Source organism: Oryx dammah, unplaced genomic scaffold, assembly GCF_014754425.2.
Source record: "Oryx dammah isolate SB20612 unplaced genomic scaffold, SCBI_Odam_1.1 HiC_scaffold_24, whole genome shotgun sequence".
Taxonomy (NCBI): domain Eukaryota; kingdom Metazoa; phylum Chordata; class Mammalia; order Artiodactyla; family Bovidae; genus Oryx; species Oryx dammah.
Genome location: NW_024070208.1, coordinates 69,341,516 through 69,369,216, shown reverse-complemented (window position 1 = coordinate 69,369,216; position 27,701 = coordinate 69,341,516). Strand labels below are relative to the sequence as shown.

The 27,701-nt window shown below is 44.5% G+C and overlaps 1 protein-coding gene across 1 annotated transcript in view; it reads left to right on the top strand.

The window, feature by feature from the left end:
* ABCC4 (ATP binding cassette subfamily C member 4) overlaps nucleotides 1–27,701 on the top strand; it is a 188,147-nt gene that overhangs the window by 6,842 nt on the left and 153,604 nt on the right. The window lies entirely within an intron of this gene.

Sequence of the window (27,701 nt, the reverse complement as noted above, 5' to 3'; positions counted from 1 at the left end):
TTGTTCTTCATTAACAGTCAGAAATCAACATGTTGTAGATGGAATCTGGGTGAGCTCTCCGGGGCTCTTTCTCTGGCTTTGTTCTGTTCCCCCTTTTTAGATACATATCTAATTTTTAAAATTAATTAATTTGGCTAAGTTGGATCTTCGTTGGGGCATACAGACTCTTAGTTTGGGTAGGTGGGATCTAATTTCCTGACCAGGGCTTGAACCTGGGTCCCGTGCATTGGGAGTGTGGAGTCTTAGTCACTGAACCCCAGGGAAGTCCTCTTAGGCGTTTAGTTTGATTACTTTTGGTGATTCTATACGATAACTCCAGCTCCAAGGAAGATGGAGAAGGATCACCCTAAAGGTGTATTAAAGTTTACTACTATGTCTTTGGGCTTCCCTCATAGCTCAGTCGGTAAAGAATCTGCCTGCAATGCAGGAGAGGCAGGTTCTATTCCTGGGTTGGAAAGATCCCCTGGAGAAGGAAATGGCAACCCATTCCAGTATTCATGCCTGGAGAATCCCATGGACGGAGGAGCCTGGCAGGCTACAGTCCATGGGTCCCAAGAGTCAGACAAGACTTAAGCAACTAAACTACTACTACTACTGCTACTAAGTCCTTACCATGAAATAAACAGTGTAACAGATTTAACTCCTGTAGTTTATTCTTGATATTGGGGTTTTTATACTCCACATCTGGTCAGCCTGAGAGATATTGACTAGTATCCATTCAGATGTGTCAAGTGAATAATAATTTGCTTTTCTGAGTCATCCAGGGGTCCCCCAGCGTGTTGACTCCCTTCCCTTTGTTGACCTGAAACAGACTGTCGAGATATTTCTCCCGCAAAGATGGGTTTATGTGGGAACAGCAGAGAACTGCAGTTCAGTGTCTGCAGCCATGGGAAACCTTGAGCAAGTCTACAAAGGAGGAGGAAGGAGAACTCTTACAGAGAGAAAGGAGACTTGGGAGAGTTATTGTAGTGAACAGAATCCATGGCTTTTCATTGGCTGAATCCTTGCTAGGAAAGGAAGATTGTTACTTCTTGCCCCTGGGCTCTGATATTGTTGCAGGCAGGAGAGCTCCCCCTCCTGGTCTCCCAACTATGTAACTGAGGTTTCTCTGTGTGTTAATTTTTTACACCTGCCTGTCTTTCTCCCAGACTATGTCTCCTCTGGGATGTGTGGAACATTTTCATCCTAAATCTTGCCTGTAACGTTTGGATGGAGCCAGAGAACAGTTTCTTACTATGAGGCTGTTACTATGGGTTTGAGTAAGATAAACTTCTTTGAGTGTTTTCTGTAATGAGTTTGATCCCTGGGTCAGGAAGATCCCCTGGAGAAGAGAATGGCTATCCACTCTAGTAGTCTTGCCTGGAGAATTCCATGAACAGGGGAGCCTGGCAGTCTACAGTCCATGGGGTTACCAAGAGTCGGACCTAACTGAGCAACTAACATTATCTGTTTAGCGAGTATGCAGCAGTTTCTCAGCCCTCAATATGATGGCCCTCAATATGACGACTCACCCTGATGGCCCTAAAATTTGAATGCCTTTATTATTTATTTTTTTAATCGATAAATTAAGATTTTATTATTTATTTATTTATTATTATTCTTTCATTATTTATTTATTATTTATTATTTATTTAATCGATAAATTAAGATTTTTTTGTTGGAGTTTTCAGTGTCAAACTCTCAAAAGTTAATAGAATGAATAAACAGGAAAACAGAAGGATATAGGAGACCCGAAAAGCACTATGAACCAGTTGAACATGGTTAAGATTTATACAGTTTTCACACAACAGCAGGATGCAAATTCTATTCATGTTCCCATAGATGATAAATCTCTGCAGTGTCGAGGAGACACTGATACATATCCAGGTCATGAAACAAGGTGCAGAACTTTCATGGTCTAAAAGTATTGAAATCATACAGAGTCTGTTCTCTTACTACTGTGGAATTATATTAGAAACCAATATCAAAAGATACGTGAAAATATCTTGCATATTTTCAAGATCTGCACCCTGTTTTTAAGTTCCTCTCAAAGCATGAGAGCAGCTGGCTTGTTCCCACTCTTGTTGGGACTCAACCAGGTATTGGGGAGGAAGGGGGCTTCCTGTGTGCGGAGATAAATATACTTGGTCCCTGACTCCTTGGATAGTAAACCCTTGCACCTGGTTTTGTCTTCCTTTTACCAAAGCAGGACATTGAAGAGCTCAGAGTTAAGTCAAGGTGACAAGTTCCAGAGTATGGCCTATGACCTCTGTGTTGCTGTGTGTATTTCCTCATCCGGGGCACACAGAATGCCTGGATTGACTGAGCTTATAAGGGTGATTGAGAGGAAATCTCACATTTGTCAACAGAAAGCTCGTGAACATAAAGTTGCTCACCCAATAAGCTGCTTTTATTTTTCAGACCCTTGTTGGTGTGTTTTGTTGGTGAGGATGTGACAGATTATGTGATAAACCCACCTGGCTATTACTTCAAACTTCTACTGAAGGGATTTTTGGCAGTGTACCTTCTTCCCTTTCTGTAAAGAGAGAAAGTTGTCTGTCCTGTTTTTTGTTTTTCTTTCTGTTCAGAGAGGAGGTTTAATAATTCCATTTCCAAATTACAGTATTTCCCATCAGTTTTAAAAAGCTATTTACAAGAAGCATTATTACACTACTTCTACTTTTAAATGCATTAAACACTTCTAAATATCTAGAAAGACTAGATATTTCATATACAAAGTTACTTATCCACTATGTACACGGTACTGTTAAATAAAATTGCACACACGTAATAATGGTTATAATTTGTGGTATCTTCTAAATATGACCATTTTGGCCTGAACCATTTCCTACCTCACTTCCTTCTCTCTACCACCAATTGTCCTGTTTTTAAACAGAAATTCAGTTCAGTTGCTCAGTCATGTCAGACTCTTTGCAACCCCACGGACTGCAACACGCCAGGCTTCCCTGTCCATTACCACCTCCCAGAGCTTGCTCGAAAACTCTGGGAGCTTGCTTACATAGAAGGGAGATGGCTTAAAACTTAAGCCTAGGCCTGTAGGGGTTGGCGTATTGGTGCCACAGATTACACAGGTGACGTTTATATGAGTTCTGAGCGTTCCTTGAGCAACACAGTTTGTTCACTTGTAAAACATGCATTTTTAATACCACAGGTAAGTGCCTGCTGCATATCAAGCCCTCAATAAATGGGGACAGTGAGGATTATTGCAAAACCGTCCCTCCCTCCCTCTCGAGTGGATTTGGTCTTCTCTGCTAGGAGCCACTCAGAAAGTAAGTTGAAGTGTTTTGAAGGGAAATTCCGCAGGGCCGCCTTCTCATCAGCCCCTTCCTCAGGAGGGATTCCTTTCCTGTAAAGGGGGGAGACCTTAGAAACCCTTCCAGGAAGGATGAAGTGCAGCCGGAAGGAATCCTGCAGAGCCGCCAGCTCACAGACACACAAGGGGAATCAAGTTGCCTTTGATTTCTCTTTAGTGAGGGCAGAGCAAAGTGAGGAAGCAGTATCTAGTGCTGAACGTGTGTGGAGAGGGTGGGCCGGGGGGTGGGTGAGGCTCCTGTGGGTGAGACGGAACTCCACCTGCCAAGTGCGGGTGAACCCGAGGCCGGCCTCGCCGTTCGGTGACTCCCCGTCATCTCCGGCTGATTCTTCTGGAAAGTCTTACTCTGAGAAGTTGGTGGCAGGCGAACGGGGGGTGGGGTGTCCACACACTGGTTGAATCCAGCTGGCCCAGAGCCACACAGACAGCCGCTTTGCGGTTTAAAGCCGCAACGTGGTTTCTCCTCGCGTGTTTAGGCTGAATTCTGGCAAGAATGTCAAGGCAGGCAGAGGTGAGCTTGAGCGCCGCTGCAGCCCCCTGTATGTGGAAGGACCCACCGGCGCAAGCGCGGTGGAGCGCGTGGGCCTGAGTGAGGGAGGCCCTCCAGGCTGGTGGCGGCCTCCAGGCAGGAAGTGGTCATCCTCCACACTTCCTGCCTCCTTCGTGCTCACTTCCTCCTGCCTCTTTCTGCCTCCTACCCCTGCCGTGTTCTCTGCTTTATTTTGTAGCTTATTTTTAAACTTTTAAATTTATTTTTAAATGTTTTTATCTTTTGGCTGCGCTGTGGGGAATGTGGAGTTTTTAGTTCCCAGGCCAGGGATTGAACACCTGCCCCCTGCACTGGAAGTGTGGCATTTCAACCCCTGGACTTCCTCGGAAGGTCCCTCTGTTTTGTTTTTTTTATCTCTGCCGTCCCTCCCTCCCTCCCTCCCTCCTCAGAAAGTCAGCCCCACTTGGTGGTTTCCACAGAAGTCCACGTGCAGTGAGGTTTGGTGATCTTTGAAGATGTGGGTTGAGGATTATCAGTGGAGGGCCTGGCCTCCCTCCCCTCCATTTCCTCTCTCAGCTCCCCTCCCGCTGAAGTAAGAGGCAGGGTCTCCCCTCATTGTGCGCACAGCCACGCTGAGCACTCCTGGACCTGCTGAGATTTTCGAGAATACCTTGCTACCTTAAGCAGATTTCTGTACTACCAGGTGGAACGCTACCACAACCATGATTAACGTTTGTATCGATAAAAGACTGGGCAAGCCCAGCCACTTTCTTTGCCTCCAGCTGAAGAAACTGAGGTGCAGAGAGGTTAGAAAGATATCATGTTCAAAGCAACACAAATCTGTAAATGGGGAGGAGGCTGTTAATTTCAGCTTCAGATGTTGAAAGTCAAATGCCAGAGACCCTTGGAAGGCAGAGGAGGATGAGTTACATACAGCTCCAAGAGTGGTGTGAGCCAAGAAGAGAACAGGTGGTGCTTGTAAAAAAAGCTATATTGTATCTTCATTTGTGCAGAAATTCTCTTAAGTCCATCTCCAAAAGCATATTGCACTGCAAATGATGACTTTCTTTATTCCTAAACATTTAACAGTCTGGTGTTGATGTTCAGTCTTAAATTTCTGACGTGTCCCCTGGTTCCTAATGGATCTTAGCATTTGACTTGATTGTAGAGCAAAGCAAAGGGTTTGTGTTTCTTATATCCTGGTCTTTTGACAGGCCAGGATCCTAGTATTCTTGCGCTTGCATCTTTTTATTTATTTTAAAATTTTTGTTTATTTTGTTTATTTTTGTTTTTTTGGCTGGGCCATGCAGCTTACAGGATCTTCATTCCCTGACCAGAGATCAAACCCCGGCTCTCAGTGGTGAGAGCATTGAGTTGTAACCGCTGGGTCGCTAGGAAATTCCTGCATCTTTTTATTTTGGAATGAAATGATATGGTATAGCAGCCTCCCTTCTGCTCCTCTCCCCCACAAAAGGGGGGCAAAATACCTTGATTTGATATGAAATCAGATTAATAGTAAAATTTTTGATTGCCTGAGGTTGTAGAGCTATTCTCAATCTCTGTTTTCTAAAAGTTACTCCTTTTGGCCTGTTCTAGGTGCCTCAACTCCTGGTTGGCCCAGGACAGTCCTCATTCACACCCCTTGATCACACTGTAATTATTAACAGCACCCTGTTTTACTCCTAGCAGTATCTTAGGTTGGATGATAAATAATATGGTCGCTCTAACAGAGCTAAGTTCATATTCCATAAAATATGTTCCTCCCTTTCCAGTGGGTTCAGTTCCTGGGTTGGGAAGATCCCCTGGAGAAGGGAATGGTACCCAGTCCAATATTCTTGCCTGGAGATCCCATGGGCAGAGGAACCTGGCAGGCTAACACACACACACACACACTCACACACACACTCACACTCACACACTCTCTCTCTCTCTGTCTCTCTCTCCCCTGTGGACTATGGGCAGAAACTGGACAGAGTTCAGCTAAACTTTGAAGTATCTGAGTAATGACAAGTGAAATCCTGTTACTGTCACCACTTGAGCAGGTATCCTTCTAAGATAATCCCTGACTTGTGATTTGTACATGAGTGATGGCTGTGAAAGCTGCAAGGAGAGTGTGTGCTCCTGGAGGTGGCACGTGGGCATCTGGGTTGCTTGGGTCCCGGGGGAATGCACAAAGTCACTGGGACTGGAGGCACAGTGGTCTCCTGAAGGTGTATGCGAGTCCAGCCAGTGAAGGTGCTTATCTCCGGCTAAGCCAGCTGAACAGAAAGCTAAGACGAGGGCACTTTGAGCAGCCAGGCACCAGGGAAGCCCTGGGTCAGGTGGAGAGGCTGGCTGTTTCCCAGATGACTTGCACCTTCACTGTCTTAGGTAGCTAAGACGATAGACTGGTTACAGTGCTTTTGCAGTGGGTTGGAGGAAGAATAGGCCGAGGGTTCCGAGGGGCCTGGGGGCTCCCTTGGGCTCAGCCAAGGCTGAGGAACCCTCTGCCCTGTTGGAAGGACCCCATGTCTGAGGTGAGGCTCAGTAAGTAACTTTGAACTCCGTGCTGACTGTCCTGGCTGGTATCCAGCTGTGTGATCTCAATCTTGGTCCAGATCCAGTCTGAGCCAGTTTCTTTATTCGCCCAATTGAACATGTTAGCATTAGCCTGTGGGTGGATGGAAAGGAGATATTAGATGTCAGCCACCTTTGCTGCTTTCCTCGGGGACCTCAAGCCCAGCTATTATCTCTCCTAGGTTCCCTGGTTCTCTCTCTTCTACAGGATGTTCTTTTATGCTCTCTATTGCTTAAGAGGCAAACACTTAGCATCTCAGAATTTTTCTTGAAGTGCTTTAGGCCTTTGGGCTTCTGCCCTGCTGTTCCTTTGGCTTGGAACATGACGAACCACTTGTCCTTTGGGTCTTGGTCCTCACCTGGCCTCCTTGGTGAGCTGTGTTCTTCACTCTGTCTAAAGTGGCCGCCCCCACCCTCAGGCGTGTCTCCCTGTTTTATTTTCTGTTTGGTTATTATCATTGTTCTTGATGCTAAAGCTGAAACTCCAGTACTTTGGCCACCTCATGCGAAGAGTTGACTCATTGGAAAAGACTCTGATGCTGGGAGGGATTGAGGGCAGGAGAAGAAGGGGACGACAGAGGATGAGATGGCTGGATGGCATCACTGACTTGACGGACGTGAGTCTGAGTGAACTCCGGGAGTTGGTGATGGACAGGGAGGCCTGGCGTGCTGCGATTCATGGGGTTGCAAAGAGTTGGACACAACTGAGCGACTGAACTGAACTGACCTGTCTTTATAATTTGATTATCATCCCTCTTCTCAAATGTGAACTCTGTAAAAAAAAAAAAAAAAAAGACCCTATCTAAGGTCTAGAACCTAGGAAAGTGTCTTATTTAATGGGTGATGAAGATTAATTTGAATTAATGTTAATTCTGGTTTCCCTATAGTCCTATGGTTGAGATTCCTAGTGAAAAAAAGCTTGTGGGTTGCATCCTTTTTTATTAATAAAGGGGTCATGCATATCCTATGGCTTGAGGGCTACTTCCCAGGGGATTGAGGGAGAAAGGTCTCATCTGGATATGCCTCTCTTGATGGTGGCATTCAGCTCACAGGCTGGTTTAGGGCTGGGAGACAGGACAGCCTGGAGCCAGGGTGACACTTCAGTTCAGTCGATTCTTTGCAACCCCATGGACTGCAGCACACCAGGCCTCCCTGTCCATCACCAACTCCCAGAGTTTACTCAAACTCATGTCCATTGAGTCACAGGCCATCCATAAAGAATGTCCTGCAGAGCATTCTCCCTGCTGACAAAACTTGTTTCTGTTTTCGGTTGCTTTTTTCCCACCTCTGCAAGCTTTTGTGCTTATAGGAACCATTTTTTTTAAAGCAAACGGAAGAATGTACCAAAATTATTAAGGAAGCTGTTTTAGCCTGTCCTCAGATTCTCTAGGGAGGTTTCTCTCTCTACTTAACTTCCGATCAAATAAGCCCTTTAATAATAGATCACATACAGAGAGGCTTTTCAAAAGATGTTTTTGTTCTTTCTGAATATGCAGTTACCTATTCAAGCTGAGGGTTGTTCGTAATTGACCTATGCTTCAAAGAATGAACTGGTTTAGCTGGAATTTTCCTAAAGTCTGTCCTGTTGACTTTCTATTGCCCAGATAGAAAGTATATGATTTATAATTAGCCTTCCCCCTTTAACTCTGAGTAACAGGCAGAAATGGTATTAGATTTTTAAATTGGTGTTAAATTTTGGACTGCTGTTCTCAATATTGTGTAAAGAATTCCACATTGTCGGTCTGGAGTCTCTGCTGAGAGAGACGAATTGCCTAGAAGACAGACGGACAGGATAGTCTTAAAGACTGACCTGGTAAGGAAGAGTGGTTTTATAGTCAAAGCCAGTGTGGGTGCTGGGGGGTTTTCCATCACACCCTCTGCCTCAGGGCTGGTGAGCCTTGTCTGTTTTGTTTATGGAGCTTAAGCAATCTTTCAATTATTAGCTAGTGGTTAATTACCAGAAATATGAACTCAAATCACTGTTTTATTTTTTTTTAACCGTTTGCATTTTCTCCTAATCATGTAGGTTGGTGACATAGAAATTCAGTGAAAAGGTAGGCTCAACTACTTTACTAGTTATTCTGTTTACTTGGAGGAAAATCAAATTTGTGTGATTGGCTGTGCTTCTTTTCAAACATCATACCATTTGCCACAAAATATTTTGGATTGTAGGGCAGTGTCGGCCAGGGGCTGAAGTCTCTGTCAGTGTTCTGCCTTAAATATTAAAAATCAGTTGCAAAAAATATAAATAAATAAAAATTAGTTGCCACGCTGTATGGTTCAGTGGTAAAGGAACTGCCTGCCAATGTAAGAGATGCAAGTTCTATCCCTGGGTCGGGAAGATCCCCTGGAGGAGGAAATGGATTGCCTAGGAAATCCCATGAACAGAGGAGCCTGGTGGACTAGGCCACAGGGTCTCAGAGAGTCAGCCATGACTGAGTGAATTAGCAGGTCAGGTCATCTTATAGAAGCATCTGAGGCTCCTGCCTGAGGAGAAAGACGCTTGGGCAGAAACATGAGGAGCTGAAGTAGTTGTTAAGAAAACCCTGGAGGCCAGGTGGAAGAGGCATTGGAGAGAACAAGAGGGTCCATGGTGCTGCACCAGAGTCCTCTACCCTCCCAGTGGAACACAAGGAAATCCATCAGATGCTGCCTCAGTGAACCGGGGGCCTTTTTTGTCAACTTACTGTGTTTTCAGTGACTTCCTCTGGGGAATTGAAGGCACAACTCAAGTCTGATAGGTGGACCTGAAGGGTCATGACCCCAGGGGAAGGGACCAGGAACAAAAAAAGTAGTAACAGAGGGTGTTCAGGACTTCACGCCTGAGCCAAGTTGACAGCTACAGAGAGTCTCTGCAAGACAGAATTGCACCCTGAAATTCACTCCTGTGTTGAAGGCGGCCCTTGTTTGTCCCTTCTGAATGAATCATCAGAGAATGAGAATGTCTAAAAATCTAAACTATGCTGTGAGGAGACTTTGGGAGATAAAAGTTTGGAAGTTTGGGGGAAGCTCCAAATAAGCGTTCTGAATAAATTGTATTTGAAATAGAGATAATGAATTGGAATTGATGCATCTTCTTGATTTTTTTTTTTTTTGATGGCAACATGTCTGTTTTTCTTCTCATTTTGGGGGACATAAGATCAGTGGGGTCACATATGAGGCATAGGTTTGTTTTTGTGTTAAGTATTTTGTGCAAGAATTTAGTTCTGCCCAGAATAAACTTTGCAATATATATTAGGGGATTTGGGGAAATGAAAACAGTAAAGACAGCTTGTGGCCTCATAGGGCTTGAACCCTTCACTGAAAGTAGAGAGGGTTCATTTAGATTTCTTATTTAGCTGAAATTTGCGGCAATTCCAATAGCGGAAGGTTTTTCCTAAGTACACGAACAGTGTGAGATGTTGTCTCAGGTCCCTGATATTAAGCAGTCTGCACCTCTTTGAGGTCATCCAATAATTTAGATTTCTCATACATCCCAATTCGGGCTTCCCAGGTAGCTGAGTGAGTAGTAAAGCATCTCTGCCTGCAAATGTAGGAGACACAGGTTCCATTCCTGGGTCGGGAAGATCCCCTGCAGGAGGACATGGAAACCGACTCCAGTATTCTTGCCTGGAGAATCCCATGGACAGAGGAGTCTGGTGGGCTACACACAGTCCATGGGGTCGCAAAGAGTTGGACCTGACTAAGTGACTGAGCGTGCATGTACATATACACCCATGAATGCCAGCTCAGATGGCTTTTTTTTTAGACTTCGTGAGCAGAGGCTTGCGATGAGAGTTCTTGGGGAAAGCTGAGGGAAAGCATTGGAGCTTCCTGAATATTACCCAGGCTTTGGTTTAATGGTGATTTTAGGTTGAGGGAATCCTGTTCCCTTCTTTTAGTTTCATGCAAAGCCATGTCATGTTCTGTGCCCTGTTTCTCTTAGGCTTAATGTCTGTTGCAAAGGAACATGTTGCAAAGGAACATGAAGTTAAGTAAGCTTCACCTTAAACCTCGAAGAAGTTCCATTGCAAACTGGAGCTATTGTGGGAGTTATTGCTAAGTTCTCATCTGCTTCTTGCAAAATTTTGGACAAAGTGATATTTATATGCAGGTCTTATAAACCCCAGACTGCTAGGATGTCCAGGGCTGAGGTGATGCAAATATTTGCCCAGGTTTTATACAGACAGTCTGTTAACGATAGCTGTGGTCTCAGAGAGTAAACAACTTCCACACGGACTTCTGTGCGAGACTGGCGTGGCTGGTGGGGCCCGTGTGTGCCCCTTTTGTCCTCTACTCCTTGATCAGCTGTCCGTGTTCTGTGCTCTGGAGATCTCACTGTTGACAGCCCTGTCCTCGGACTCAGGGTGGCAGATACTGCTTTTAGTAGAACCCAGCCAACTGGTATCATGTTGCACATTCTAAAGCAATCTGTCTGCAGCTGTCTCTGAATTCACTTGCTAGCTGCACTTTGAGACCAGAGTTAATCATAGGGCTGAGTTAAATTCTGTCATGGGTCAGGAGAGAAAGGCCAGCCGGCTATTTCTGGTTGGGTCTATTTTGGCATGTCTTTTACTGCTCATCATTGGACTGCCATCTCTGAGAACCTCTCCGGTGGGTGGCTCCGCAGACCAGCAGTATTGCCGTCACCTGGAGCTTGGGCGAAATGTATTCTCAGGTCCTGCCACAGGCTTAGTGAATCAGAATCTGTATTTAAGGTTTCCAAGGCCAGGCTCCTCTTGTCTTCTGCTTCACTGAAGCAGGTTCTGAGGGTGGAAGAGGAGAGCGTGGAGAAGGTGTGCTCATGGTTTTAAGGTCTGTTTCCTGTGTGTGAGTCACACACAGCCCTTTTATCTCCCCCATCACATGGTCTCACCTAGCTGCAGGGGGCCTGGAAAATAGAGTCAGACCATGTAACCAGGAGTAAGTAAAGGAAGGATCAGACTCAGAAATGGACAAAGAAGTGGATTCGCTGAGCTACGCTGTGGATGGAGTTAGCTGTAAACATGATGCCCAGCTTTCTTTTTGTTACTCCTTTTATTTTTTTCTTAACTCATTATACTAAAAGATTTTTAAAAAATATGCTCATTGCTGATGAGAGGAAAAGATTAATTTTATTTCTAAGCTCATATAACATCAATATTATTGTTGGGTGACTCACTTCTATAGAGGAAATAACCCAGCATCTCCGACTGATGTAAGATGTGGACTTCCCCCTAGTCTTCCCTTGCCTGTCATGATGGAAAATGGCAAGCCTATATACAAAGCAGAGGGAGCACCCGTCTGCGAGTGTCAGCAGGCAGACTGCCTCGTGGCAAATCTTGATTCAACTCACTTCTGACTCACTTCCTGTCCTAAACGTGAACTGTCCTTTTTTTTTTTTTTTTTGGCAAGTCTGATGAGTGAAGAATGCTGTTACGGGTTGCACTGTGTCCCTGTAAAACTTATGTGTTGAAACCCTAGTGCCCAGGACCTCAGAAGGTGACTGTTGTTTGGACATTGGGCCTTCAAAGAGGTGATTAGGTGAAAATTAAGATGCTAGTGTGGGCACGAATCCAGTATGACTGGTGTCCTTGTAAGAAGACAAATATTGAGCACTAGTGATGAATACGCACAGAGGAAAAGGGCCTCTGAAGACGCACAGGGGGTGGCCGTCTGTAAACCAAGGGGAGAGACCTCTGAGGACACCAACTCGGCCAGCGCCTTCGTCTTGGACTTTTAGCCTCCAGAACTGTGAGCAGCTTCCATAATTTTAAGTCACATAGTCTGTGGCGTTTTGTTGTAGCAGCTCTAGTAAACAAATATAAATGGTATACGGAATACAAATGGTACACCTACTGTTGCTGTGTTTCTTTTCCTTTTTAAAGGAAGAGCCCTGTAACCTACTTTTCTTAATAAGTCTCTGTACACATTTGTTTTACAAGTCTTTGTAGGAAAGGGTCAATATGATTATATACACTCATACAGACCTGCTACATTATCACATATATCATCTCGCTTCACATTTTTCTTTTTACTTTGTGTCATACAATGGGCACAGAATATTATAAAAACAAAGCCATAGCTTTAGAGAATTATTATAAACTTAATACCTTGTATGTTAACCAGGTCATGAAAGAAGGTTCTGCCAGCTCCACTTCCTACCCTCCAGTATTCTATTCCAGTCACAAGCCCTTCCCTTTTCCTCAAAAAGAAAAATCAGCTTCAAACTCTTCAGAGCCTATATTTATCAATGTATCTGTAATGTATTTGTTTTTGTTTTTGAGTTTTAATTAGTCTGCATGCCATGGGTTCACATTCTGCTTCTTTTTGGAATGCAGTATAATTTAATATAGCAACACCTTTTGGTAACTAACACAGATCCTATGTTTTTAAAATAGCTCTAAAATATTCTAGGATGTTAACATATTTTAGCAATATATCTGTTTTGGGGCACTTGTAATTTGGCTACTTTCTAAGGAAATATTTCAAGTCTAGTCATCATATCTGGACTGATTCTTTAATTCTGAACCATATAAGCCATTCATCCTGAAACTACAGATGAAAATACATATCTCCGCCCCCAGGTGCTGGTCTAAGCACTGGGGAGGGAGGGTGCTGGCCTTCTCTCCCAAGCTTCAGAGCTTAGCTCTGTGGAGTAATGTCTAAAAGTTAAATGCCTGAGGCAAAGGATACCCTGGCTTTGTATTAACAGTTTTAATGAAACCTCTCTGGGTGGTTTTAAAGAAAAATTGGATCAGTTTGAAATATGCCAATCTTGTAATTGGGTCTATGTTGACTTTGGAGGGAAAAATAAAATTGGGTCTGGCATGGTACCTTCGTATTCTGACTCCCAGCAAGGCTGATGTTTCCTCAGCACCAGTTACTGTTGGGTTTGCTGAACAGGTTGACTGTTTCTCTCTCTGTCGTGGCCCCTTGGGCTTCCTGTTGGCTCAGTGGTAAAGGATCTGCCTGCCATTGCAGGAGATGATGCCTGGGGATTCGATCTCTGGGTCAGGAAGATCCCCTGGAGAAGGAAATGACAACCCACTCCAGTATTCTTGCCTGGGAAATCCCATGGACAGAGGAGCCTGGCGGGCTACAGTCCATGGGGTCACAAGGAGTCGGACACAACTGAGCGACTCAATAACTGGGGCTCCTTAGCAGTGAGGTGGGTCCCAGTTTTCTCCTCACAGGTGACCCTGACTCAAGTCCTACCTTCTTCTTTCTAGTGTGGCCCCAGGTGCTTGGAATTCGTTCCTCGAGAGCTTTTCTCCTACCTCCTGCCAGTTACTGATGTCCATTTCCACCGCTGTGTGCAGGCTTAGACCTCTTCCACTCCTGAGCTAGTGGTCAGTGGTGGCCAGACTGGTAGACATGAGGGGTCACCGGTGACGGAGCCCTGTGCATCCCCTTTCGGTAGCTGGTCTGCTAGGCGGTATTTTGAATCCTCTGCCCATCCTTCCCTCAGGCATCCACCACAGGTAGATTGTAAGGTGAGGGAGAGATCTTTGACTTAACCCATTGTAAGCTTCCTCAGGCCAGGTGCCTCAAAGCATGAGTTTTTGCTTCTAGTCAATCATTTAACTGACCTTGGCATCTTGGGCCTGTTTTCCTCTCTGGGGCTCATGGACTGCACTAGGTTTTTCCAAAGAGGGTTCTAGCTCTCCCCTCTTATGATCTAATAATCATTTACCACCACCCATCTTTTCTAGAAAGACAGTTCTCCGTGTGGTTCATGACCAAATCCACGAGGAATGCTTGCTTAAAATGCAGATTCTTCATCTCCACCCCAGATCTGGGGAGTCGGAACTCCAGTGAATGGGGTCTGTGTTTATGTTGAAGAAGCTTCTCAGGTGATTTCATCGTAGATTAAAATGTGGGAAGTCTATCTGAGAGCGTGTGGCCACCAGGCAAGAGGAGGGAGCTCTTGAAACATTCCTAGTCTCTTCCCTTCAGAGCTGGCAGAAGTGTTCATAGTGACAGAAATAGGTCTAGGAATGCAGTTGTGTGTCAGCTGAGGGAAGGATAGGGAGGTTGTGGGAGAAAGAGGTGGTCAAAGCAGGGGGAGCCAGTTGGTAAGCGGACCTCTTGGCCAGCAGAACATTTCTTGAGGTGTGAGCTATAATGTGGGATCATAAGCTCTAGGGAAGAGTACCCCTTATGCTGAAGTCTGGCACCAACTCCCTGGAACTGACCCAATCCTCACAGGTGAAGGGCATGGTCCTCCACAAGACTGCCCTCTCTTCAGAAACCAGCTCTCAGTCCCAAGGTCCCCAGGACACCCTCACTTTTCACCAACTGGCTACAAATTTAGGGGTTCCCACCCCCCCCTTTTCATTAATTCATCGAAACAACCGAACACTGTTTTGTTATGGCAAACAGATTCAAATTGGAAGGCTGAGGTTTGAGAGGGTCCCAGTCTCTAGGCTTCTTTGTCTTACCCCGCTGGAAACAGGTCGTGTCACCCTCCCAGCACCTTCAGTGTGTCATGATACTCAGAGTATGGCCAACCAGGAAATCGCCTCTGAGATTTGGAATCCAGAGTTTCTATTGGGGATTCATTATGTATGCATCACGAAATGGACCACTGGCTATGTGATTGATCTTGTCTTCAGACCCCCTCTATGACTGTCAGACTGAAAGCATGTCACTCACAGGTGCAGCCTTCTAATCCCATGGTTGGTCTTGCTGGTATGGCGAGCCCTCATCTTGAGTCATCTGTTAGCATAACCTTTAGGGGCCCAGGCATGAGTCACCTTGTTAGCAAAAATCATCAGAGTTTACACTAATGTTACTTGGAAAATTCCATGGACTTAGAGGAATGAGGACAAGTAGCAGTCACAGTCTTTTTTTTTTTTTTTTTTTTAGCTTTATTGAAGTAACTTGACAAAATTGTAAGATATTTGCTTTACAGTTTGAGTTGATAAATGTATGCATTGTGGAAAGATTCCATCAAGTTAACTAATATTGATACATCCATCACCCCATGGTTACCTTTTTTGGGTGAAAACATGTTATTTCTACTTTCTTAGCAAATTTCAGTTGTACAGTCCACTGTTAGCAACTGCATTCACCATGTTTTATATTACTCTCAGACCTTATTCATCTTAGAACTTGAAAGTATGTATACTTTTACCAGCTTTCCCTTTTTATTCCCAGCCTTCCTCCAAGCCCCTGGCAACCACTTTTCTTTTGTTTCTTTAAGTTTGACTTAAAAAAAAAGATTCTGCATGCAGTATTTGTCTTTCTCTGACTTAATTCACAAAGAAAACATAATGCCTTCTAGGTACATCCATGTTGTCACAAATAACAAGATTCCTTTTTTAAGGCTGAATAATATTCCATTGTTTTTATATGTGTTGGAGTGAGTGTGTGTATGTGTGCGCACATATGCATGCATGCCTGTACATCTATATTAGTGTCACAGTTTCTTTATCCATTCGTCACTGGACGTGTAGGTTGTTTCCTTGCCTTGAGTGTTGTGGCTAATGCTGCAGTGAGCATGGGAGTATAGGTATCTCTTTGACATAAAGATTTCATTTCTTTGGATGTTCACCCCAAAGTAGAATTGCTGGCCTGTATGGTAGTTCTCTATTTTTAACTTTTTGCGGAACCTGCATACTATTTTCCATAGTGGCTACACCACTTTACATTCCCACCAACAGCGTATGAGGGTTCCCTTTTCTTTATATACTCTCTAACACTTCTCGTCTATTTTGGTGACAGCCATTCTAATCAGTGTGAGGTGATATCTCAAAGTGGTTTTGATTTGTATTTTCCTAGAGATTGGTGATATTAAGCATCTTTTCATGGGTCTGTTGGCCATCTTTTTACTTTCTTTGAAAAAATGTCTATTCAGATCCTTCACCTGTTTTTTAATCAAGTTTTTTGTTTGTTTGATGTAAGTACAGCTACTCTGCTTTTTTTTTGGTTTCTGTTTGCATAAAATATCTTTTTCCATTCTTAAACTTTTAGGTTGTGTAAGCTGAACTGACTCTTACAGACAACATAAGGATGGGTCTTGTTTTTTATCCGTTCAGGTAGTCGGTCTTTTGATTGGAGAATTTAGTCTATTTACATTTATAGGAATTATTTATAGATGTGGGCTTACTGTTGCTAGTTTGTTAATTGCTTTCTCTTGCCCTCTTTGTGATTTGATGCTTTTCTGTAGTATCCCTCTGACTGCACACATAACCGGTTTACCCATATACACTGTTTTAGGCCCAGGTTCCTGTGTTGTATTTAGTTGTCATATCTCTTTAGTGTACTTCAATATGGAATAACTCCAGTCGCTCATGTCCTTGACATTTTTGAAGAATACAGACCATTATGGTGTAGACTGTTCTTCAATTTGGGTTTGTCTGATATTTCTTCATAGCAAGAATACTGAGAATACAGTACTCAGTAAATCTTATGCACCTGCTATCCACTTGCCTCATTTCTGGATGGTAACTTTTGTCACTTGATTAAGATGGTGTTTACCAGGTTTCTTCGTGTATTAAATAATTTATCAGCTGAAGCCACTCCCCTCTGCAATGTCATTAGCATACAGTAATGCAGTTGATTTTTTTTTTTTTTTTGGTCTGTCCTACAAACCTGATATAATAGTATTGTCTTCAGTCATTGAAAAAGTAGAAAGCAAAAAATTGAAAAAGTAGAAGTTGAACTTTTTACTCTTGTAAAACTATGTGTATTTATTACTTCTCTACCTGTATTTTTTCCCTCTTTTGTTAGCTGTTTGCGTCATTACTAACAGTTCAATGAGCCATCTATTTCTTACATTTTGTTTGAATGAGAATGAACATAATGTGTCTTTTGCTGGTGAGCAGAGGTGCTCATGGATATAGTTTTTTATACATTATTGTATAGAACATATATTACAGAGTTTTTAACATATCACTGGCATGCTGATCTTAAGGAATTTAATTAAGAATTAATTTGAGGGCTTCTGGTGGTCCAGCAGTTAAGACTCCATCTGCCACTGTTGGGGACATGGGTTCGATCCCTGGTTTGACACGATTCCATCTACATGCCATGGAGCAACGAGGCTCAGGTGCCACAACTCTTGAGCCAGTGTGGCATCTATTGAAACCCATGTGCCTGGAGCCTGTGCTGTGCCACCAGAGAGGCCCAGGTACACAGTGAAAAGTAGCCCCCGCAGGCCACAACTAGGGAAAGCCGGTGTGTAGCAATGAAGACCCACTACAACCAAACTAATGTTTAAAAAAAGAAATTAATTTGATATAGAGTTACTATTTCAGTTTACATTACATAGGATAATAAAATAAGTTGCAGTATTTTTTAATTGATTTGACTTCCTAGGGTTAACTAGTAATAGGATGTTGAATTTTAAACTGATTGTTGATTCACCTGGGTTATCTCTATGGTAGTCTGGTAGAGCTCCAGAATTAGGACCAAGCAGAGGACAACCAAGATTAGTGTTACTAGAGGAGAGTAAAGCTTCGACATCAAGTTGAATCTAATTTATTTCAGTGAATCTACATGAATTAATGAAGTAATTGTATTGGTCACACCTATTTAATATTTCAGATTCAATGCCTAAGTACTCTCCTTGCCTTCAGAAGCAAGGAGAGTCTACAGAATGGCTTAAAAGATTGCACAGTTTCCTGTTACTTTTCCTTGTGGCTCAGCTGGTAAAGAATCTGTCTGCAGTGCAGGAGACCTGGGTTCTATTCTTGGGTAGGGAAGATTTCCTGGAGAAGGGCATGGCAACCCAATCCAGTATTCTTGCCTGGGGAATCCCATAGACAGAGGAGTCTGGCAGGCGACAATACATAGGGTCACACAGAATCATAAACAACTGAAGTGATGTAGCATGCATGCACAAAGAGGGGACTTCACGGCAGTCTAGTGGTTAAGACGCTAAGCTTCAAATGCAGGGGGCATGGGTGTGGTCTCTGGTCAGGGAACTAAGCTATCCCACATGCCATGCAGTGTGGTTAAAAAAAAAAACACAAAACCCCAAAACCCCATAGAACCTCAGATTTGTTATCGGTTGAAGCCAAAAGAGCAGTAATGACTTCACCTCCCTTCATCCTGTTATACTCCATGCAAATACTTTTCATTGGTTTTATTTTTCTGGAAAGCTTCTTTTCTTGTCCTCTCCTTAGTGAATGCCAAGTGATTCTTCTGGACTCGACTCAAGCTTTGTTCTCCTGGAAAGATTCCCTAACCTTGCTCTAGCAAATGGTTCCCAGACCTGGCTGATGACTAGAACTGTCTAGTGGGGTGTTTAAGAAGACCACTCGTTGAGTTCCATCTTGGCTCACTCTGATTCATTCATTTGGGATGGGGTTCTGGATACCTGTTGGTCTTTATTTAAAAATAACCCAGTCTGAGCTTGCGATTTTCACTTCACTGTGGTTGGGACTGTTGGTATAAATACCAGAAGTGTGTCAAAGCACACTCTATGGCAGGGTCTCAAACTTGAGCCACCATCAGCATCATCTGGAAGGCTTGGTATAGTATGGATGGCTGAGCCTTACTCAGCGTAGGTCAGGGTTGGGACTGAGAATTTGTTTTTCTAATGAGGAGTTACAGGATGCTAATCTTGCTACTCTGGGGACCACAGTTTGAGAACCTGTTCTGTACAGAAGATGTGTAAGCTGGGGGATTGATCCTTTTATCCCTGCTGCAAAAGCCAAGAAGCAGATTCTGTGTGCTCAAAACCTCACTTGCCGCTTCATATCTTAATGATATGTTAATGTTGATCCCTTGTTCCCCAGGCTTAACTGCTGGAGGACAATTGAAAGTGTTAGTTGCTCAGTCCTGTCCAACTCTTTGCAGCCCTATGGACTGTAGCCCACCAGGCTCCTCTGTCCATGGAATTTTCCAGGGAAGAATACCGGAGTGGGTTGTCATTTCCTTCTCCAGAGGATCTTCTCTACCCCGGGATCGAACTCCAGTCTCCTTCATTGCAGGCTGATTCTTTATCATCTGAGCCACCACTAATAGTGATATGTTTATATCATAATCTTTGATTTGTTGGCTAAGGGCCTCCTGCCAGTATCCTGTGGCTACTCTCTGGGGCCAACCGTTGAAGAAAAGTTGTACCCCTTTTCCAGAAAGACAGGCTGGGACAGTCGTTCTGATCCAGATTTTGCTACCCAGGCCTTGTCACTGTAGGTTGTCACAGTTTGGGGTGAGGAGATACTACTGGCATCTGGAGGAAATAGTCCTGGGATAGTGCTCACCCTCCTACAAAGCACAGAAACGCCTCCCACAACAAAGAACCATGGAGCCTGAGAGGTCAGCATTGCTGAACTGGAGAACTCCTTGCCTTAGAGGAAACGGTTCTAGTGAGGTGGGTGGTTTAGCTGCCTAGTTGTGTTCGACTCTTGCAAACCCATGGATTATTTAGCCCACCAGCCTCCTGTGTCCATGGGATTTGCCAAGCAAGAATACTGGAGTGGGTTGCCGTCTCCTCCTTTGGGGATCTTCCTGACACAGGGATCAAACCAAGGTCTCCAGCATTGCTGTTGGATTCTTTACCCTACTGTGAGATCTTTCTGCGTGCCTCTCACCTGTCCCTCACTCCAGCCCCTGCTCTTGGACTCGCTGACCCAGGTCTCCATGTTTCTGTAGCCCCCCTTGCCTCACCAGCCCTGCCCAGGCTGGGCCACAAAAGCCTCCAGTAATCAGGGCTGGCAGAAGCTGCAGGGAACATTAACCAGTGGTTAATAATTCGCCACAGCTAAAAGTGCTTTAAAATGCATAATTTGTTCAACAGTAAATGACTTACTTGAGTGGGTTGAGGGCACTTGAATGGTTAAACTGGCCTCAGCAGACCTACACATTCCCCTCTCATCAAGAGATGTAGAGAGTGTGTGTGAGTGCTCTTCGCGGCTGTTTCTCATCCATTCATTTACTCTGCCGAGTTCTGAGTGACCCACTCGGTGCCAGGCCCAGTGAATTGCCAGGGATCAGCTGGGTCCTGCCCTCGTGGAGCTCTTATTCCAGGGAGGAGAGGGACAAAATAAATAAGTGTGTTATTTTTTTCTCTCAACAACAAATAGATTGCAGTAAATGGGTAAAAAGAAAGCTGGAAGAAGGAAATAGAAAAGCTGGATCTGCTTTGTAGACAAGGCAATCCAGGCCTTTCTGTGGAGCCAGCAATTGGCCTGAGACCTGGGAAAGAAAAGGTGTTAAGTAATCATGGGGAAAATGAGTAAGAAAAAGTCTATTCCCAGGAAAGGGCACAGCAGTCAGGAGCCAGGCGGGCTCTTGGAAACACCACAAATCAGCGTGGCTGGGCACTGAGCAAGGTGGGGTGTTGAAAACCTATAAAGGTCATAGCATGTCTTTGCTAATTTTTCCTTTCATTCAGTATTGGTTTTCTTTCTTTCTTTGTTAAATTATGTTTTAAAATTTATTTATTTTAATTGGAGGCTGATTACTTTGCAATATTATGGTGGTTTTTGCCATACACTGACATGAATCCACCACGGCTGTGCCTGTGTTCCCCATCCTGAGCCCCCCTCCCACCTCCCTCCCCACCCCATCCCTCAGGGTCATCCCAGTGCACCAGCCCTGAGCACCCTGTCTGGTTTTCTTTTTTTAAAAATGCTCCACAAGTTACTGTAATTCCTGGGAGGATGTGCCAATGTTTCTGGGGCTTTGTGTATTCCTAGGGCATCCGTGAACCCTCCTGAGAGTGTGGGCCCGCCCAGAGGGGCATTGCTCTTTGTAGTTTAAGTACTTGGCTTCTTCTACATGTCACTTCCTTCTCACTCTGTGGGAAACAGCTGAGCTGGAGTGGCCGCCGAGTGTGAGCTGGGGAGGGACGAAAGCCCTCAGAGGAGGTTACCATGTGGTCACTGAGCTTCACTGTGTCCCAGGGGCCATGCTGGTCACGGAGTATGTGAAACGTCTGTGAGGCCGTCTGCCCTCGAGGGAGCCCCGGTCTGTTGTGGAGATGGTGGCCCTAAGGGCATTGTGCGCGCAGCAGACAGCTGTCCACACCAGTGTTGTTCAGACATAACATTGCAACCCATTAGTGTAGCCGGAAATTAATCAATTTCAACTGGTATTTCTTTCTTTTTAAAAACAATTTAAAAAAACTGTGGTAAGGTATACAACATGATATGTACTGCTGTAACCATTTTCAAGTGTACCCTTGAGTGGCAGCAGTGATGTTTCACCCCTGTGCAACTGTCATCAACGTCCACAGGATTCTTTTCATTGGTAACGATGGAATGTACCTATTACTCCAACTACCCATTCCCCTCGCATGACCCCCTGGTGGTCACCATTCCTGCTGTCTCTCTCATTTTGACTCTCTTGGATATGGCATATAAGTTGAATCATACGGTGTTCTCAGTGTGATGACTTATTTCACTTAGCATAATATCTTCAAGTTTCAACTATGTTGTTGAAATTTCCTTTTTTCAAGGCTCTGGAATATTCCAACAGGGGCTTCCCTGGTGGCTCAGTGGTAAAGAATCCATACCTGCCGATGCAGGCGACCCGGGTTCGATCCCTGGGTCAGGAAGATCCCCTGGAGAAGGAAATGGTAACCCACTCACAGTATTCTTACATGGGAAATCCCATGGACAGAGGAGCCTGGCAGGCTGCAGTCCAGGAGGTAGCAAAGGAGTCAGATAAGACTTGGCTACTAATGAACAAAACAATACTCTAATGTACGTGTGTGTCACGTACCACAAAATGTGTACCACATTTTGGTACATTCTTTCATCATTGTCCTCTTGGGTCACATTCACCTTTTGGATACTGTGAGTAATGCTTCTGTCATTATAGGTATACCAGCTGCCATTTCTTTTGTAATGAAGTAGGGTAGAAGAGAAAATATCAGGGGAAATGTGCCCATAGCATGGGCAGACCCAGAGCACTGATGAAGCCTGAGGTGCAGCTTCGTGAGCTCTATGAGCCCACGTTAAGCTAAATGCACCAATGTTTATTTCCTACAGAAATAACACTTTGAGCAATCTGTGAAATACACTTTGAGCAATCTGTGAAAAGCATCAAGATGACTCTCAGTTCTGTACCCTCGGGCTAGGCGCGTCCTTTTAACTAAGAAAATGTGACTTCATGTTCATATATATTTAATTCAGCTTCTGGAATGGTTCTTTGACCTAAGTAAGGTAGTTTCTTTTCTGTGCTTTGTGGTTTCTCAAATCCCAATGAAGAGCCATCAAAGGCTTGCTTGGGTAGGCAGTCATACTCCCTACTGTCAGCGGGGATACCTTGAACTTGGAACCAAAGCTCTGTCATTACTCATGGGGGGAGAAGTTGAATAGTTTGGAAGGGAGCGCTTGATTGGAACAGGCCCTGAAAGCCTGATATTCAGAGGCGAGTCAGCGCGAGGCACTCAGGAGCTCAGGGGGACTTTGGTGATGACGGGAGTCCTGTGTCTAGTGGTGGCCTTTCGCGCTGCACTAAGTAGATAAGGTTGATCACCTGCTGGATGTGAGGTCCCTTACTTGTTAGTTCCAACCAGCACTGTTTTAAGCCCTTCAAAACCTTGGGAGGTGGCCAGCGTGAGTAATATTTTACTCGTGATTCCTTGTTTTATTCTCTGTGTTAACTGAATTGTGTCCAAATGTGTCAAAAAATATATATATATATATTTTTTTTTTGAGAAGGGGATTAGGGTAGTTACCCATGCACGATAGTTGTAGATTCTTGGTGTTGGTTGTAGTGTGGGAAAAAGTGTTGGGAAGGTATGTGGTGATAAGACAAAAGACACTATGAAGATGCGAAAGGCATGGATTAGTCAGTGGCAAGAAAAGGGAGACAGGAAGGCCAGGGATGAAATAGAAAAGGCCTGGAAGCTGTGAGGCAGGAAGGTTTTGCCGACCCCATGGGCTGGGAGGACCCTGGTGGGCCCCAGGACACAGGGTGTGCAGGGAACTGGAGAACCTTGGGGAGGGAGGGTACGCAGCCTGTACTATTGCTTAGCTTAGTTCAAGGATGAGAAAATGGATTCTGAGCAAGTTTTAGGAAAAGTGGAAAGTTAAAGAAGAAAGTTAAAGAGCCTCTTGATGAAAGTTGAAGAGGAGAGTGAAAAAGTTGGTTTAGAGCTCAACATTCAGAAAACTAAGATCATGGCATCTGGTCCTGTCACTTCATGGCAAATAAATGGGGAAACAGTGGAAACAGTGATAGACTTTATTTTGGGGGGCTCCAAAATCACTGCAGATGGTGACTGCAGCCATGCAATTAAAAGATGCTTACTCCTTGGAAGAAAAGTTTTGAGCAACCTAGATAGCATATGGAAAAGCAGAGACATTACTTTGCCAACAAAGGTCCGTCTAGTCAAAGCTATGGTTTCTCCAGTAGCCATGTATGGATGTGAGAGTTGGACTATAAAGAAAGCTGAGTGCTGAAGAATTGATGCTTTTGAACTGTGATTTTGAAGAAGACTCTTGAGAGTCCCTTGGACTGCAAGGAGATCTAACCAGTCCCTCTTAAAGGAAAACAGTCCTGAATGTTCATTGGAAGGACTGATGTTGAAGCTGAAACTCCAATTGTTTGGTTACCTTATGTGAAGAACTGACCCATTTGAAAAGACCCTGATGCTGGGAAAGATTGAAGGTGGGAGGAGAAGGGGACGACAGAGGATGAGATGGTTGGATGGCTGACTCAATGGACATGAGTTTGAGTAAACTCCGGGAGTTGGTGATGGACAGGGAGGCCTGACATGCTGCAGTCCATGGGGTCACACAAAGAGTTGGACACGACTGAGGAACTGAACTGAAAGAGGAAAGGAGAGAAGGTTCTAGCTTGAGCATTGCCACTCAAGTATGGCTAATTGGATTTGGCTGAGGGCCACTTGGGGAAAGCCAGGGTGATGACCTGTTTTGAAGATAGCTCACCAGCAGCGTGGGTGTTCTGATGCCATTCTGGATGGCTTCCAGTGTTGTCTGTGCCAGGTGCCGTGGCACGCGAGGCTCATGGAGAGTCCATATAGTGTGTGAGTAGTCATTGCCCTGAAGGAGGTGTGCCCTCTGGGAGGTGAGGAGGAGATGCTGCTGCTGCTGGGTGGAGATGTTGGTGCGAGGGGAGGAACGGGTATCCTGCAGGGGAGGACCGCCCTTGGAGGAACTGGCTTGGAGGGAGGGCTTACTTGGCAGTGACGGGGTTGTTGAGCAAACGCTGTCAGTGACAAATTGGAGTCAGGGTGTGAATTGACTCAGGTCTCCCTCTCTAGCTCTTTTGTTCAGGTGGGGACACATACTTTAGCCTTCTGTCAGTCAGCACGCCTTGTGATGGGAGTGAAAACCTTCACCCCTTGATGGTACGCAGAGGGCTTGGCTTGGCTTTCTGTGATATGAGGTGGTGAAGGGCTTGGTGAGGGTCCTTAAATCAAGAACTGTGGGGAAAGAAATCTGCCTAGTTGAGCACCGTCATCTCTTTTTTGCTGGGGCTTACATGGGAATTACTCAAGAGCATTGCCGTGGTGACGGCTGTTCTTTGTCTGACCGGACTTGGTTGTGTTCAGAGCATCACTGACCATTTCAGTTGATCCCTCAGCAGCCCAGGCGAGTATTGTTACCTCCAGGTGTTATCCCCATTTGCTGGAGGCCGATGTGGAGAAGTTCTGTGGCTAGTTGAAGCTCCTACAACCAGAATGTGATACAGTATCATTACATTAAACAAAATTGTGATAAATGCATGCAACATAAGAGTTTGCCATCTTGACCATTTTAAAGCATACGGTTCAGTAGTGTCAAATACATTCACATTGTTGTACAGTTTCCAGAACTCTCTTCATCCTACATTTGTGTGTAATTAAACAATAACTACCCGCTCCCATCCTGCCCCTGGCAACCATCGGGCCTCTTGGTTTCTCCCTGAATTTAAGTTCTTCCTGTCAGTGGAATCCTGCACTATTTGTTTTACACTCTCACCAGCAGTGTGCAAGGGTTCCAGTTTCTCCACATCCTTCCCAACACTTATTGTTTTATTCCACTCTCCTCCCCGCCTTCCCTCCTTTCCTTCTAATAGCCATCCTATTATATGTGAGGTCGCATCTCATTGTAATTTTCATTTGCATTTCCCTGACGATTAGTGATGTTGAGACGCTTACCCCTGGCAAGTAGAGTTGTAAAGAGGGCCTTTCAGGGTTATGTCCCAGTGCTAATTTCCTGAGCATTTTCTGTAGGGAATGCTGCTGCTGCTGCTAAGTTGCTTTAGTCGTGTCCGACTCTGTGCGACCCCATAGACAGCAGCCCACCAGGCTACCCCATCCCTGAGATTCTCCAGGGAAGAGCACTGGAGTGGGTTGCCATTTCCTTCTCCAAGGCATGAAAGTGAGAAGTGAAAGTGAAGTTGCTCAGTTGTGTCCGACTCTCAGTGACCCCATGGAGTGCAGCCTACCAGGCTCCTCCGTCCATGGGATTTTCCAGGCAAGAGTACTGGAGTTGGGGTGCGATCGCCTTCTCCGTATAGGGAATGACTGTAGGTTAAAGGGCCAAGCATGTTTCAAACTTAAGTAGTGGTGATGCTCACAGATCTATACTTTTGTTTTGGAAGGAAATTGAGACCTAGAGATATTAAGGGTTATGTATGGAGAAGCTAACTGGAGTGGAGTGAGGCCATAGTTGAGGCCTGGGGTCTTCAGGACCACTGCTGGGACTGGAATCCTGAATTGGGGTTCATTAGAAATGCCAGGAGGCCAGGGTGAGCAACACCTGAAGCTCAGTCTTTTTTATGGCTTCTTTGATAATTCAAAGACATTTCGTTTATTCAACAAAGAATTCTTGAGCATCTCTTTACCTGTATTATTCTAGGAATAACGCAATAAGTAAGAGAAATGTGGTCTCTGCTTTCATGGGTGATTATCATCTGACAATTATGCAAGTGCTGCATAATTGGTTTGAATAAGGTTTTTTAGTCTTTTGTACAGTTACTGTTTTTTTCCATCAATAATAAGTAATTTGTAGAGGGGTAATTTGAGACTATGTAAATATCATGATTCACATTAAACTTTCACACTAGTTTTAACTTCCATTGACCATTTTCTGACTCTATTGTTCCCTCTATATTTGTTTCTGTTCTAGAATGCAGGCTTTCCCTTCTCCTATTTATGAAGCAGTAAAGAGTCATAGATTTTTTTCATTATTTAATGGGTTATCACTCATTGACCCTTACTTAATATCCCAATATCCCAGATTTGGCTAGCAAGAGTACCTCAAGCTGGCTTCTTTGTTCTTTGGACACATCCTTATGATTCCTTGAGCTGTTTATTTTATGAGGCAAGTTGTCCCTGGCTTATCTTACACTTTCGATCCTTGTTGGTCTCAGCCTATCAGTAGTGATGCTGTTGCTGGGAATACCTGGGGCTTTGCTCACCTGGGCCCATTCTGCTTAAAGCAGCCCCCACAGACATTTTGCCCATTGGAGCCCATGCTGTGGCTGGACTTGTCCTTGTGGTTCTTGATTATGACCATCAGGGAACTTTGAAATGGCAGAGTTTATTATGCACATGTCCTGGAGGGTACAAGGCATGCCTGGGGCCACACAGCAAGGTCCTAGGGAGAGAGCGAGATGGATCATGAGCGAACCTGGACCTGTGCTTCTGTCTTGTTGGGGTCAATGGCTGGGTACCTGGGGTTTCCAGTCACTATCTGCTGGTAATTAAAGACATGAATGAGAATTAAAGTACAGGAATGGAGAAATAAGCAGTCTGTTATCAGAAATAAGATGGTCTGTTAGCAGGTCAATCAGAGCTTTCTGAAAAAGGGAACTTAAGGAGTGGGGTGGCCTGGCTCCTTATCTAGTTGTGTAGGTGGCCTGTGTTTATTCCAGTTGAAGTCTCCAAAGTGGGTGTCTCTAAAGCATAATGTCAGGCGCTTGCATTATGATCAAAAAAAGCTAATTGTCAGCTGCTAATACATATCGTCAGCTGCTAATATTTTAGTACTTCCCTGGTGGCTCAGTGGTAAAGAATCCACCTGCCAATGCAAGAGACTCAGGTTTGACCCCTGGGTTGGGAAGATTCCCTGGAGAAGGGAATGGCAACCCACTCCAGTATTCTCCCTGGAGAATCCCATGGACAGAGGAGCCTGGTGGACTACAGTCTATAGGGTCACAAATATTAGACATGACTGAGCGACTAACAGTACCTATTGCAGCAACATTGGAATCAGCCATTGCTTCAGGGATCCCTGGTTCCTCTTAGAAAGAATATTAAAAAGCAAAGGTCTGGGTGAGGGGGCCCAAGAGGCACAGACTTCAGGTGTAAATAAGTCATGGAGACATTCAACATGGTGACTCTTATTGCTAATAATGTGACAGATATTTGAAAGTTGCTGAGAGTTGTCCTTAGAAGTTCGTATCAGAAAAGAACAATTGTAATAATGTATGTTAAAAAACCAGAACACCAAGATCTGGGGCCTT